At 36.5% G+C, this 13834-nt stretch overlaps 1 protein-coding gene and 1 long non-coding RNA gene across 3 annotated transcripts in view; both read left to right on the plus strand.

Moving 5' to 3' along the window:
* The window catches only part of LOC139355627 (uncharacterized), a 48024-nt gene extending 36783 nt beyond the window's left edge, over window positions 1–11241 (plus strand). The window contains exon 2 of the long non-coding RNA XR_011606416.1: window positions 2928–11241. This is a non-coding gene — a long non-coding RNA (uncharacterized lncRNA). The remainder of the gene's footprint in view (window positions 1–2927) is intronic.
* Window positions 1–13834, plus strand: part of LOC139355625 (CUB and Sushi multiple domains 1) — a 2038620-nt gene that overhangs the window by 1046703 nt on the left and 978083 nt on the right. The window lies entirely within an intron of this gene.

Below are 13834 nucleotides of genomic sequence, written 5' to 3' on the forward strand. Positions count from 1 at the left end.
CTTTTAAAATAAACTTCCACTCCTGCTCTGGACTTGCCTGGTCTCTTTTTCTCCTTTATGGCCCTCAGTCAAATTCCTTCTTCTGAGGAGGCAAGGGCTGAAATTTCTATGGACCCATATGTGATTCCCCGCAGGAAATTGGGATCTCTCCCACCAGCCACATTCCTAGGCCCCTGCACAAGTTTGCTAGAGGCGGGGTCCTGGGGACAGGAGCTCCCAGGCATGCGCCCTGCTCATCATGAGCAGGTGGCATTGAGACCTGGAGGCAGCAGCGGCAGAGGAAGGAAGGGCTCCTGGGCACCCCCAGCCTAAGGCCAGACCCAGAGCCACCGTTGCAGGGGCCGTTGCAGACAGTGGCCCAGAGCACAGTCCTGGGGCCTGCACAGCACCTCACACAGGAGACCACCTAGAACATTAGACTTTCCAGAAACTTCAGGGAAAATACCACCTCTCGTGGCTGTGTAGCTCTGAGGTGTTGAGGGGCTTATGGATAAGCTCAGCCGTCACGTGGCGCAGCTCAGGGGCTCTGTGGGGGAGGCTTCTCCTCAGTCCCCGTGCCTGTCCACCCCTCATCTCTTCTCGCCATCACTTCCCCAGGCTCCCGGTCCCAGGGTTCTCAGGTGAGGCAGCTAGCATAGAAACCTTGAAATGCATGTGCTTGGGCGCAGTGACCCAGGTTAGTACCTCCAATTGTCTATCCCAGGGAAGGCCTGAAGCTGTAAAACTCCACTCAGAGCGATGTCATTAGCTTTTCCCTCTGGGACCCCCAAACCCAGCCCGTACACGTCTCTTTGTGTTTACGATCTCTTCTCTGTACAAAACAGTTTTTGAATAGAAACATTCTATGTACTCATTGCACATGAATATTAAGTGTATATAAACACTTAACTTGCATTATATGACATGCGATGTTTATACATACTATGTAAAATATATGCTAAATAATGTTTTATTTTATGAGAGAATTTCTGAGTTGAATTCTCTTAATCCAGGGTTAAACACTTCTCCTTAACGCCTGTATCAGTCATATATTTTCTTGATTTTAATCCTAACATGTTTATAGTGCTTCTACACAAATTAAAGTCTCTAATCCAGTTTGAATTTTTTTGTAAATGGTATTTTTTAGAGTTCATGATCATTGATCTTTTCAGAGAAAGCTTTTGATTTTCTTTTTTTACAAATACTGTTTGTTTTCTGTTCTTTTCAGTGATGATCGTTTTGTCTTTAGTAAACCTTTTCATGTATTTTTAAAAATAATGTTATTCTAATTTTTAAATAGTGTGTTGTGGAAGGTTGTTTTGTATTCCTTTCTTTTTCATTAATGAAGGCATAAATTGCACTCTGAATACAGCTTTCATTGAGTTGCTTTGAGTTAGAGATGATTTGTTTTTTGCTCGTATTTTCACTGCATTCAAAATAACTTTCTGCTTTTATTTCTTTGATTAATGAGAGCATTGCTTAATAATCAAGTACTTCTTTTGTTTCTATTGAAGTGAAATAAAGATAACATACAATTAGCCATTTTAAAATGTCCAATTCAGTGACATTTAGTGTATTCACAATGTTGTGAAACAACGTCTCTTTGATTTCAAAATTTATAATCACCCCAGGAAAATAGCTCTACCCATTAAGGAATTTCTTCCATTCTCCTCTCTCCCTATCCCTTGGTGACTGCTGATCTGCTTTCTCCCTCTATGAATTTATACTCTTAAAAAGTTTTCCAAACCTGAAAGAGGTTTTGTTTATGTGGGTTGTATCTGTCAGTACTAGAAAGTAAAACTGAGTTAAAGTAAATGCGAATCAATTAATTTATGAAAATAATAATCCCTTTACATATCAATATGTGTATTTTTAACGAAGAAACTAAAATCAGTAGAATTAAAATAAATCTATTTTATGTTTGGTTCAACAAAAGATGGTTGAATTATTCTGTTGGCTTCTGCATGCAGTTTATAGCCATGACACCTATCGTGTAGCCTGTAGAAAAATTTACTGTGTGCTCAGGAGAATAAAAGAGGACGGCACATACCGTCTTAATCTTCTTCTTATGAAAATTCTTTGCACCTCCAAGACATCACGAAGAGTTTCTGCTCTGTCCCATTGAAGGTTTCTGGGACCATACTTTGAAAACTACTACTTAAATGATTTGTTATTTCTGTCTGGAAATTTAAAGATTTTATTTTTATTCAAGCAACTCATGAATTTTACCATTATTTACCTATGTCAGTATCTTTTTATCCATCTTATACATAAATGGTGAAGTTGTTCCAAGTGTAATCAGGGAAAATTTCCTTTATTATTACTTTCGTCATTATTTATTCTGCGTCTATTTATCTTTTTTTTTTTTTCTGGGAAACTGGTTATTTGAGATATTTTCTCCAGGATATCTTATATATTTTAATGTGCAAGTTATGTATTTAATTTTTCCTTCTGTTAATTGTGTTATTATTTTTCATTTCTTTGCCAGCTCACTAATTTGTTCTCAGCACAGGTCACCCTCATTTTCTATTCATCTATTACATTTTACCCCCCTGCCACGTTGTTAATACCATAAAGTCTCATTTTAAATTATAACTAAATATCTGCAAATGTTTAGTTTTTTAATTTTTTAAAATTTTTAACCTTTCTTCCAATATTTTTGTCAGCTGTCTCCTAGAGTAGTAGTATTTCTCTGGTTGTTTTCTATGATGAAGCCTGTCTTTGGCAATGTATTTTACTTAGATAGATCATCATATCTACCTGCTTAATTTCTGGGGCTCAGGTCTACCAATTGTTATTCAAGCAGTTGGAATCCCACAAGGGGAGGACAATGCAGCACTCTAGATCCCACTGATGAACAGAGTTTAAGTTACAGTCTACCCCAAATGCCCTTTGCGTTCATTTAATTAACAAACTTACTGAATTCTTGAATTCCTGCTCTGTTCCAGACACTGGGCTGGTGCTTAAAAAGAGGGGAAGGTGCCATACAAGACACAAAGGTAGGCCGGGGCTGAGGAGGAAATCCGCGCTGGCCTCAGTCACTGTCAGACCCGTGCCCGCCTATGCAGTCCCAACAAACTACCTCCCCAGGTCTTGTCTCACATGGCAGGAATTTACTTTAAAACATCTGTCTTTGTAAGACAAACAACTTTGAGACATCTCCTGCCTATAAATGTAGATTTATTCTTTCAGATAAATATATAAAATTCAAGTGTTATTTTCAAATAATTGAAATAGCTTTAAAAATCTCCCTAAAGTGACTTTCGTAGATCAAAAATGGGGCTCAGTTGAATTATGTTCTTACTGTATCTGTTACGTGATCAAAAAAGAAATCGCTTTTTCTTCTTGTCAGTTCAGCACTTGTTGAGAATATTGCGTTTCCTCATTTTTTATTAAGTATTCTTTGAAAGATAAATAAAATGTAATCTTTTAAAGAAAATATTCTACTTAGCACAGTATTTTCATGTACTAAACCTATTATGACCGAAGAATTTGTTTATACCATGTACTGTTTGTTAGCGATGAGGTAACAGATAAAAAAGATTGAAAACCCTAATTACATTTTGAGGAAGAAATTGTATCCACTGCTCCATAATGCATTATTAAAGTGGCAGGAGAAACATTAACTTTTTAACCATCATGAAGAAAAAAATCAAACACGTTCCTGCTGAGCCACGACTTAATGGTGGTTCCATATTTCATGCAATATTGCTACAGCCAAGCAGAACGCTGGTACTGAGGTTCTGTCATGCTGGGAAAACTGGCACTAAGTGGATGGAGTCTGCAGAAGTGAAGGGGCATGTTATGTTTGTGCATGAGCAGCTGAATCACTCATGCATCGGAGATCCAGAAGAACCTCTCTCTTGTGACTTACGTTGACCCCTAGGCCGACTGGAACTCTACTGCAGAGTTTCCCCTGTTCTTAAACTTAATGCAGATCAACTAAAGCCATGGCATTTCTAACTGGAAACCATCAACATGGAGAATAGTTTCTTTTATTTTGATAGTTTATGTTTAAGGATCAAACTACTAATTCATCAACGTAATTTTTCCACTACATGATGAGCAACTTCAGAGTCAATGTTGGATCGCAGCCTCTAGGGTGTTGCAGTTTATCTTTCTTCTGTAAGTCAGCCGATGTATAAATGCAGGTCAATGCAAGGTGTCTAATTATTATCATCATTGTCTTTAAAGAAGATTTTATTTTCTGGCAACCCAGTCCTGTCTGTAGCATGACAGCAAATGCCCACAGGAAATGCCCTGGACCCTGGCAAATGTAGTGAGTGATTTCATGCAAGCCTAGAGACATGTCTCTCTCCTGGCATGAGCCTCTCCATGTGTGTTTTCACCTGCGTCAACACCTGGAGCTTGCCATGAAGGCACAATCTTGAATTGGGGCTGGATGAGGAGACCATGTCCCCAGGGCCAGGGATCCTCTCAATCAGTGAAAGATGGAAGCAGGTCATTGCCCCAACTTTCCGTCTGTTAGAGGCAACAGTGCTTGTGGTTGTCTTGTGCACTTCTTGGAGATCCTGGTGGGATCGAGTCCCCACTGCTCACAGCATGAATCATGAAATGTGCCCTTATAATACTCCTCTTCCTCCTCCTTTCCCTCATCCCTCTTGCCCCTTCGATCTTGTACCTAAAATCATCTCCCAAACAAACCACCCACCCTCAAGTTCTTCAATTAGTTCCCCCCCAGCACAAAATAACCCCAAAATAACCCCCAAATAGACACACTCAGTGTTGCTAGCTTCTCTCTTTGCTCCTGACAGTGTAATAATAACCTTTTAATTTATATGTATTGGTGCTTAAAATGTATACTTTTCCTTAAATTGTTAGAGCTTCTATATACCTCATCCATGTGATAGTTAGAATGGTTTGAAAAGTAAAATGGTGGTTTCCAGGGGCTGTGAGATTGAGGTGTTGGGGAGATCTTGGCCAAAGGCTACAAAATTTCAGCGAGACAGGAGGAATAACTTTAAGAGCTCTGTTGTACAACATGGTAACTGTAGTTGGTAACATTATATTGTATTTTTGAAAATTGCTAACAGAAGATTTTAAGGGTTCTCACCACAAAGAAGTGATAAGGATGTAAAGCAATGCATACATTAATTAGCTCAATTTAGCCATTCCACAATGTATCCATTTTTTTTTTCTTTTTTCTTTTTTTTTTTTTTTTTGAGACTTTGAGACGGAGTCTTGCTTTGTCACCCAGGCTGGAGTGCAGTGGCGTGATCTCGGCTCACTGCAAGCTCCGCCTCCCGGGTTCACACCATTCTCCTGCCTCAGCCTCCAAGTAGCTGGGACTACAGGCACGCACCACCACGCCCAGCTAATTTTTTGTATTTTTAGTAGAGACGGGGTTTCACCGTGTTAGCCAGGATGGTCTCGATCTCCTGACCTCGTGATCCACCCACCTCGGCCTCCCAAAGTGCTGGGATTACAGGCGTGAGCCACCGTGCCTGGCCTGTATCCATATTTTAAAACATTATGTTGCACACATAAATAGGTATAATTTGTATTTATTAATTAAAAATAGTTTTTAAAAACTTAGTAATATCACACTCATGAATTAGAAAACTCTAGTTCAGATTTCATGCATTTTAGTTGTTATATATGCAATTTCTTACCCTGGTGATAAATATTTTCCAGTAGCCCACCATCAGTTATTCTACTAATGCTTTTTGTACCAATCAGTGTTCTGAAAAAAAAAAAATCTCCTTTTTTGTTAGTTTCTGAATAATGAGAGCATTGAAAATTGGACATCCCTTGCAAAGAAAAATGTCTCTTCAGAATGATAACTGGGTAGTAAAACTGCTTTTGATTGTAATAGTCATAGTGAAGAAATGCACATCTCTTCCAGCTGATTAAGTCACAGTATTATTGATTGTTGGTTTTATTCATTATTAAGTTGGTGGAATGGGACTCATTGGACTTTCCATTATTTCTTTAGGAAAGTTGTACTTGTAGATAATATAAAGCAGTAAGTATGTGGAATTGATGTTAGAACAGGGTCATCATTCATCATGAACAAGTTCACAGTCAAGATCTTTGTCCAGCAAATAAATATAATATACATAAAATAAAATACCAAAAACCAAACTATTCAAAACAACTTCTTGAGAAAATTTCCCTGCCAATAAAGAAGGATCACATTCAAAGTGTATCTTAAAACCTAACGTCTTTCCCCTATGTTCCTTGTTCTCCCTCCTTCTCCTGTATGGTGTCAGTGCTGCCAAAGTCCTGTTCGTTCATTTATTAAAGCCTCTGTCCCAAGTTTTAAGCCCCTTATACTCTTCAAATGCAGACTAACATAACTTTGTTTTTATTTTTTAAGAAATATATATAGCACATACTATATATGGGACACTGTTGTTGTTATTATTATTATTATTTAGACGGAGTCTCGCTCTGTCACCAGGCTGGAGTGCAGTGGTGCAATCTTGGCTCACTGCAACCTAAGCCTCCCGGGTTAAAGCAATTGTCCTGCCTCAGCCTACAGAGTAGCTGGGACTAAAGGCATGCACCACCACACCCAGATAATTTTTATATTTTTAGTAGAGATGGGGTTTCACCATGTTGGCCAGGCTGGTCTCAAACTCCTGACTTCAGATGATCCACCTGCCTCGGCCTCCCAAAGTGCTGGGATTACAGGCATGAGCCACTGCGCCTGGCCTACCATTGGAGATTTTAACACGCCTTTTAACTAATAGAGCAGGTAGACATAAGTTAACAAGGCTGTGGAGACTTTGTTAGGCCTATTAACAAATGTGACCTACTTGACCCTTGTAAAACACTCCTCTTCAACAGCAGAAGACAGTCTTTTCAACTGCACATGGAACGTTCACTGATATAAACTATACTCTATACCATTAACAAAAAGGCTTGGTAAATTAAAAATGCTTGATACTGTGTTATATTATCTGATCACAACATAGTTAGACTGTAAATTGATAACAGAATATATGGGAAAGCTCCTCCTATTTGGAAAGTAAACAAAGCTCTTCTATATAACCCATGGGTTATTTAGTTTCCAAATATAAGGAGCTTTCCAGTGGGTTATGTAGAGGAGTGTTGTTTAATTTCCAAATATGAAGTACATATTACCTAAAAATTAAAAAAAAATTAAACTGGATGAAATGAAAACAGAAAAAAAAGCTTTTAAAAATGTTGTCAAATAAAATCCAGTGATTTATAAAAAGGATAGCATGTTTTAACCACTGGGGTCACTTTCAGGAATACAAGATTGGTTTAATGTTCTTGAAAATCATTGTAATTCATAATCTTAACAGACTGAAAATTAACACCTGCATACATGATCATATCAATAAATGTGGAAAGAACATTAGATAAAAATTCAGCATCCATTTATCATACAGCTTTTCAGCTGACTAGGAACTGAGAGAAACTACCTGAACCCAATAAAGGGCATCCATGTAAATTTTATAGTTAATTTCTTACTTAATGATGAAAGACTGAATATATTCCTCATAATATCAGAAACAATAATAATATCCACTTTTACAACTATTCAACATGTAATGAACTTACTAAGCAAGTGCCATGAACAAGAAAAATAAAGGCATAGAGATTAGCAGTATGAGATAAAATGTATTTATTTATATTATGTGATTGTTGTAGATTTTTGTTTTAAATCTAGACAAAAGTTACTAGACATAGCGAGTGAGGTGGCACTGTTGCATGGTTCAAGATCACAATTTAAATTGATACTAGCAATGAGCAATTTCAAAATAAAATTTTAAAAATTATAGCATTTACAAAATTAAAATATGACAGATTTAGTAACAAATTTAACAAGATACATGCAAGACTGCATCCTGAAACTATAAAACATAGCTGAGAGAAATTACAAATGATCTAACAAAAGATGAAAGAATGAAAAGGAGAGATAATACTAGACCATGAATGAGAAGACTCAGTGCTTTTAAGATGTAAGCTTATTCATCTGTAGATGGTCTGTAGGGTCAACACAATTCCAGTCAAGAGCGCCAAAGGATGTTTTATTTATTTATTTATTGACACACTAATTGTAAAATTTATATGAAATTACAGAGAGCCCAGAATAGTCAACATGATTTAAAAAGAACAAAGTGGGAGGACGTATATGATTTGAAGATGTCAATATTGAACTAAAGTAACCAAGGTGGTGCAGGATTGCTCAAGGGAACAGGCAAGAAAATCCAGAGACAGGCTGGCACATACGTGGTAAAATGGTTTTTTTTTTTTTTTTTTTGATGAAAATGTCAGGTAATTCCATAAGGAAGAGATAATCAACATTTGTACTGAGGAGATGAAACTAGTTCACTGTTTCTCTAATATGGAAATTACAATACCAAGATGAATACAACTTGCAAGATCAAGTAATTTAGAACAGTTGCTAAACCACTGAGATTTATTCTTTGTAATAATCTTATTTCAAAGGGTGCCCTGGGATTATGTGAGATCATAGGCATGGAATCAGTTCCAAGGTGCAAGCGATAAAGTCCTCCACAGATCACCATCACTCTTTACATTAGTTTTGTAAGAAAGGCAAAAGTAGTGCCTACATCCTAGAATGTTATGAGCAAAATTTAAGTCAAGGGCTTTAAATACTGTCTGGAACATAACCTTTCAATACATTTAAGCTATTAGTAATAATAATCATGGTAGTCTTAGTAGGAGCCGTGTCTTGAGTGAATAGTCAGTACATTCTTACGTCTACAGCATTTCTGGAATAATGATTCACTACAATCAGTATTTACCTTTTATACTACCTCATGTGTGTGTTGGTGGGTGAAATCTAAAATTGCTTGTCATCTACTTTCATATCTCCAGTTCCAGCCCATTTCTTGTTTTTCTATCCCCTAGTGACCTAAGGCAAGCAAATGAGCTTTAAATGCTGATGAGCTGTCTGGACTGTAGTCATTTCACCGAAGTAAAATCATACATCAGGCTTAGTTAATACTGTGAGTTAACACTACGTTAGTTTGCCTACTGATGATATTGTGAGTTCTTTTAATAGTTTTTTTTTTTTTAAACTTGCCCTGTCTCTGAAAAATTATATGAATCAATGGCTTTCACTTTTATCAATAAACGTTGGAAATATGGGAAATGCACAGTTGAAGAGTAACCATGAAAACAACTGAAAAGATTAGCAGTTACACTATTGAAGTTATTTGCAATGTGCCAAAAAAAGTTAAAGCCCTTCATTTATACTGTGCAGGATTATTACCTTTATGACAGTTTTGTGGACATCACTATGCCCATAGTAATTTTAAGTTAATTTAATTTCTTACTATACTAGTGATTATTTCAATTTACCTACATGATGGAGAAAGTATTATTCAGCTTATATTCATCTTTCATGTGTAAAGACAATTTTCCAGAAGAAATAGTTAGCTTCTGTTTATTTTTTTTGTTTTTGTTTTTGTTTTCTTTTTTGCTCATGGTCAAATTATTGGCGGTTGTTGTTCAAATTGTGTATCACTTACAAAGGCTTAATTTTATAATTATGTGGGGTCAGCCTGTTCACATTGTCTTAAACAGTTATAAAATGAAGGATTGTAGAGCTCTTTCTGGATGTCCTGGACATCTGACATTTCACACTTGACGTGTGGGTGAAACGCATTCGATGTGTAATTATTAGGTATCTTTGTCATCCTTGTAATGCTGAAGAATAAGAAAGTGAGAGACGGTGTTCAGAAAAACTGATTACGGGGATAAATTAGAAAACAGAACCCGGAATCAACTGTCAAAGCTGTGGCCAACTCATAGAACTAGCTGTAATTATTGGATTGGCTGGGGGAAGAAACACAAAAACAGAAGAGATCATCTGGGTATTTGTAAGAAAATAGTTGAGAACATGTTTTTGAAAAAAAATGTGTTAATTTGAAATTTTGTCAAAAGACAAATATCCTGAGGCATCTTCACCATAGACCTTTTTATTTTCCACCGTTCCCAAAAAGTGAACCCACCAATTTTAAAGGTAAAGTGTCTGTTAGTGAATTTGTTGGCATATCTGGGAATTTGCACAATAAGTATTTTTAAAGTTGTAGACAATTTAAATTTCCTTGAATATGTGTGTGGTAATTAAAACTCAAACTCTGCCTAATCTAAAGGTTAAAGTGATCTGACAACATCAAGACTTTCAGGGAAAAAAAACCAAAAAACAGAAAGGCTTCTTTTATCAGTTGAGTATGAAGAAGAATCACCCACTCACTTAATTGTCAATATTCAGTCATAGACAGGAACACATCTTATTTTGGTACAAAAACTATTCTTTAAAAAATAAGGCATTATGCAAAAGTTAATTATCCAGGGCACAAACTGACAGGTTTGATGTTTCTACTTTGCCCTCTCTTTGAAGGAGACACCTTTTAAAAAAACAACTTGAGAGACTGTTTTCTTAACTTTTTATTTTCAAACCATTTCAGACTTACACAATTGTTGCATAAACAGTACACAAATTCCATGTAGCCTTCACTGAAATTCCCCACATGTTAATATTTTATCACATTTGCTTTATTCTTTCTCACTATATGTTTTCTTGAAATAGTTGAGAGCAAAAACAGGAACATGTTCCTTCATAACTACAGTGTAACTATTGAAGTCAAGATATTAACTCTGATTTAATATTATTGCCTAATTTACAGACCTAATTCACATTTTACCTAACATCCCACAAACCGTGTTTTCTGGCCCAGAACCTAATTCAGCCTCACAGGTTGCTTTTAGCTGCCGTATCTCTTTCATTTCCCTAAATAGGAAATGGCATTTTTTTCCTTCCATATCCTTTATACTTTTGAAGAGTAAGGGCCAATTATTTTACAGGCTGTCCCTAAATTTGGGTTTATTTAACTGTTTCTTTGTGATTAGATTCAGGTGATTAATATTTTTTGGCAGAAATGTCCAGAATTGGCATTGTGTCTTCAGTTCTTTATAGCAGGGGACACTTGATGACTTGTCCTATTAATTGTCATAGTAACTTTGATGTCTTGGTTACATAGGGTCTACCAGGTATTTCAAATGAAAAGTCACTATTTTTCTTTTTGTAAGTAATATATTTTTTGAGAGATTCTTTGAATCTAGTACAGATTCCATTTTCAATATTTCTATTCACTAATTTTAGCATCCACTGACTGATAATTTTTGTCAGAAACAATTGCTGGAATTCTATTTTTGTTTTTTTGTTAAATAAATAAAAGCAACTTATAAGACATTCTGATATAACTTAGTCAGCTATATGACCTTTTTTTTTTTTTTTTTTTTTTTTTTGAGACGGAGTCTCGCTCTGTCCCCCAGGCTGGAGTGCAGGGGCGCAATCTCGGCTCACTGCAAGCTCCGCCTCCTGGGTTCACGCCATTCTCCTGCCTCAGCCTCCCGAGTAGCTGGGACTACAGGCGCCCGCCCCTGCGCCCGGCTAATTTTTTCTATTTTTAGTAGAGACGGGGTTTCACCATGGTCTCGATCTCCTGACCTTGTGATCCGCCCACCTCGGCCTCCCAAAGTGCTGGGATTACAGGCGTGAGCCACCACGCCCGGCCTATATGACCTTTTTTTTTTTTTTTTTTTTTTTTTAAAAACAAAATTGAGTTCACTCATTACCAGAATACTTCACTCTTATAGTTCTGCAGTTGTCAAGGGGGATAAAGTGGTTTTCACACATTTATAAAATAAAGATAGAACTAAAATTATTTAAAATGTTTATTGTACAAAGGTTAAACCAAAACAGTTGATGAAAATCGAACACCAGAAAACATCCTCAATTGAGTCATTTTTATATTATTTATCATAAGGTAACAATGCATTCAACTTGTTTAATGAGAAACATAAAATCCAAAGTTGAATCCCACGTAATCTGGGGTAATGGAGAAATTTTATTACGTTTATCTTACTCTAGTCTCTGAAAAGTATGATTTTCCTGAGTAACAAAATAAAACTTAATAATTTAGACCTAACCTTAGTAAAGTACTAGTGAAACTATCACAACGTATCTAATTCACTGTGTTGCTGCCAGTGTTTTTTAAACTAAAAGATTAAAAAATGTATCACAATGATGTATTCATTTGATTTTATTACATTGTCACATCAATTTGTGGAACAATACTGTAGCTGAATCATTGCCCTTATGGTATGGTATTGCCAAAATATTTTTCTTATCCCACTAACTGTTTAAATAACAAATAATAAATCCAGACATCACACATGCATTAGTATTTTGAGCATATGTTGTATTAAGAAGACAGAAATGAAAAAGGGCATGAGGAAAAAGAACCTATAAATCATAAACAGTTTTTAAAGTTAAACCGAGGCTAACCAGTCAGTAGAATGGCCAGACCAACGTCACATTTAGAGGAGAAACTACATCTGGCTCCCTGTGAAACTGAACTGAGCACATTTTAAGTCTTCGTGCACTGGTGTCCTGCTGGGTTGAGGGTGATAGTCCCTGATAGTGACTTGCTCATCTGGGCATCTGTGTCGAAATAGTCCAATGGGCCAGGTGCGGTGGCTCAGGTACCATAAATGTAATGCTTTGCCTTAGCAATGTTACTTTGAGAAAAGGTACTTGATTTAAAGGAGCAGTCCTCTACCATTTTGCCACCTGACACCAGTTTCCTGGAAGACAGTTTTTCCACCGGAAGTGAGGGGATTGGTTTCAGGATGATTCAGGTGCATTACATTTATGGTGTACTTTATTTCTGTTAATATTACATAGTAACATATGATGAAATAATAGTACAACTCACCATAATGTAGAATCAGTGGGAGCCCAGAGCTTGTTTTCATGCAACTAGATGATCCCATCTGGGGGTGACGATCCCATCTGGGGGTGACAAATCATCAGGCATTAGATTCTCACAAGGAGCTTGCAGCCTAGATCCCTTACATGCCCAATTCACAATAAGGTTTGCGCACCTGTGAGAATCTAATGCCACTGCTGGTCTGACATGAGGAGAGGGCAGGTGATAATGCCAGCAATGGGGAGTGGCTATAAATACGGTGGAGGATTTGCTGGCTGGTCCACTGCTCACCTCCTCCTGTGCAGCCCAGTTCCTAAAAGGGCACAGACTGACACTGGCCCATGGCCAGGGTTGGGGACCCTTTTGGTTTAAGGGATTGCACTGAATTTTCACTTCTCCTTCTATATGAGGGAACAGAGGAAAAATTGGAATCAAAGGATTGTGTGTGTCCATGATGCTTTATGCAAGATTTAGCTCTGTAGTTAAAAAGTAAATAAATAACATCTGGAAAAAATCTCATTACATTCTAGTCAAACTCTGCGTGGGCTTGCAGTTGAAAGAGTTTCATTTTTTTCATTAAGTCTTATCTTCATGAATTACCATATACTTATTATTAATAGAAATGTGTAGGTAGTAAAATATCCAAGGAAACCCACAGCTAGGAGAGAAAGCACATTAAAACCAAGTGCATTTAAATCAAAGCTCCTTTTATTCAGATTCCTCAAAGATGCATTTAATAGGACCTCAGTGTTTCAGAAATCAAAGAAAATTTACAGTTTGATGTACAGAAATATTTACAATTTTAAACTTGAGAAATCAAAAATTACTTGAAAATTATTATCAGCATTCATTACACAATGTAGAAGAAAAATTGTAAATGGCATAGGAGGTTTTCAGAACATCTGGTTAAAATAATATTTTGGGAATTTGTAATTCAGCAAGTCAGATTTCAACTAAATGTTTAATATATGTGCTAGGAACATTTGAATTGTTCTGTAGCACAGTTTAAATTTTACTAAATATTCTGAATATTTTATTTTGAAACGTGCTTATATTCTTAACTGCATACATATAAGAGTTATTTTTATTTTCTAGCATAAAGAATAGATAAA

The sequence above is a fragment of the Macaca nemestrina genome, chromosome 8 (genome assembly GCF_043159975.1).
Source record: "Macaca nemestrina isolate mMacNem1 chromosome 8, mMacNem.hap1, whole genome shotgun sequence".
NCBI lineage: Eukaryota > Metazoa > Chordata > Mammalia > Primates > Cercopithecidae > Macaca > Macaca nemestrina.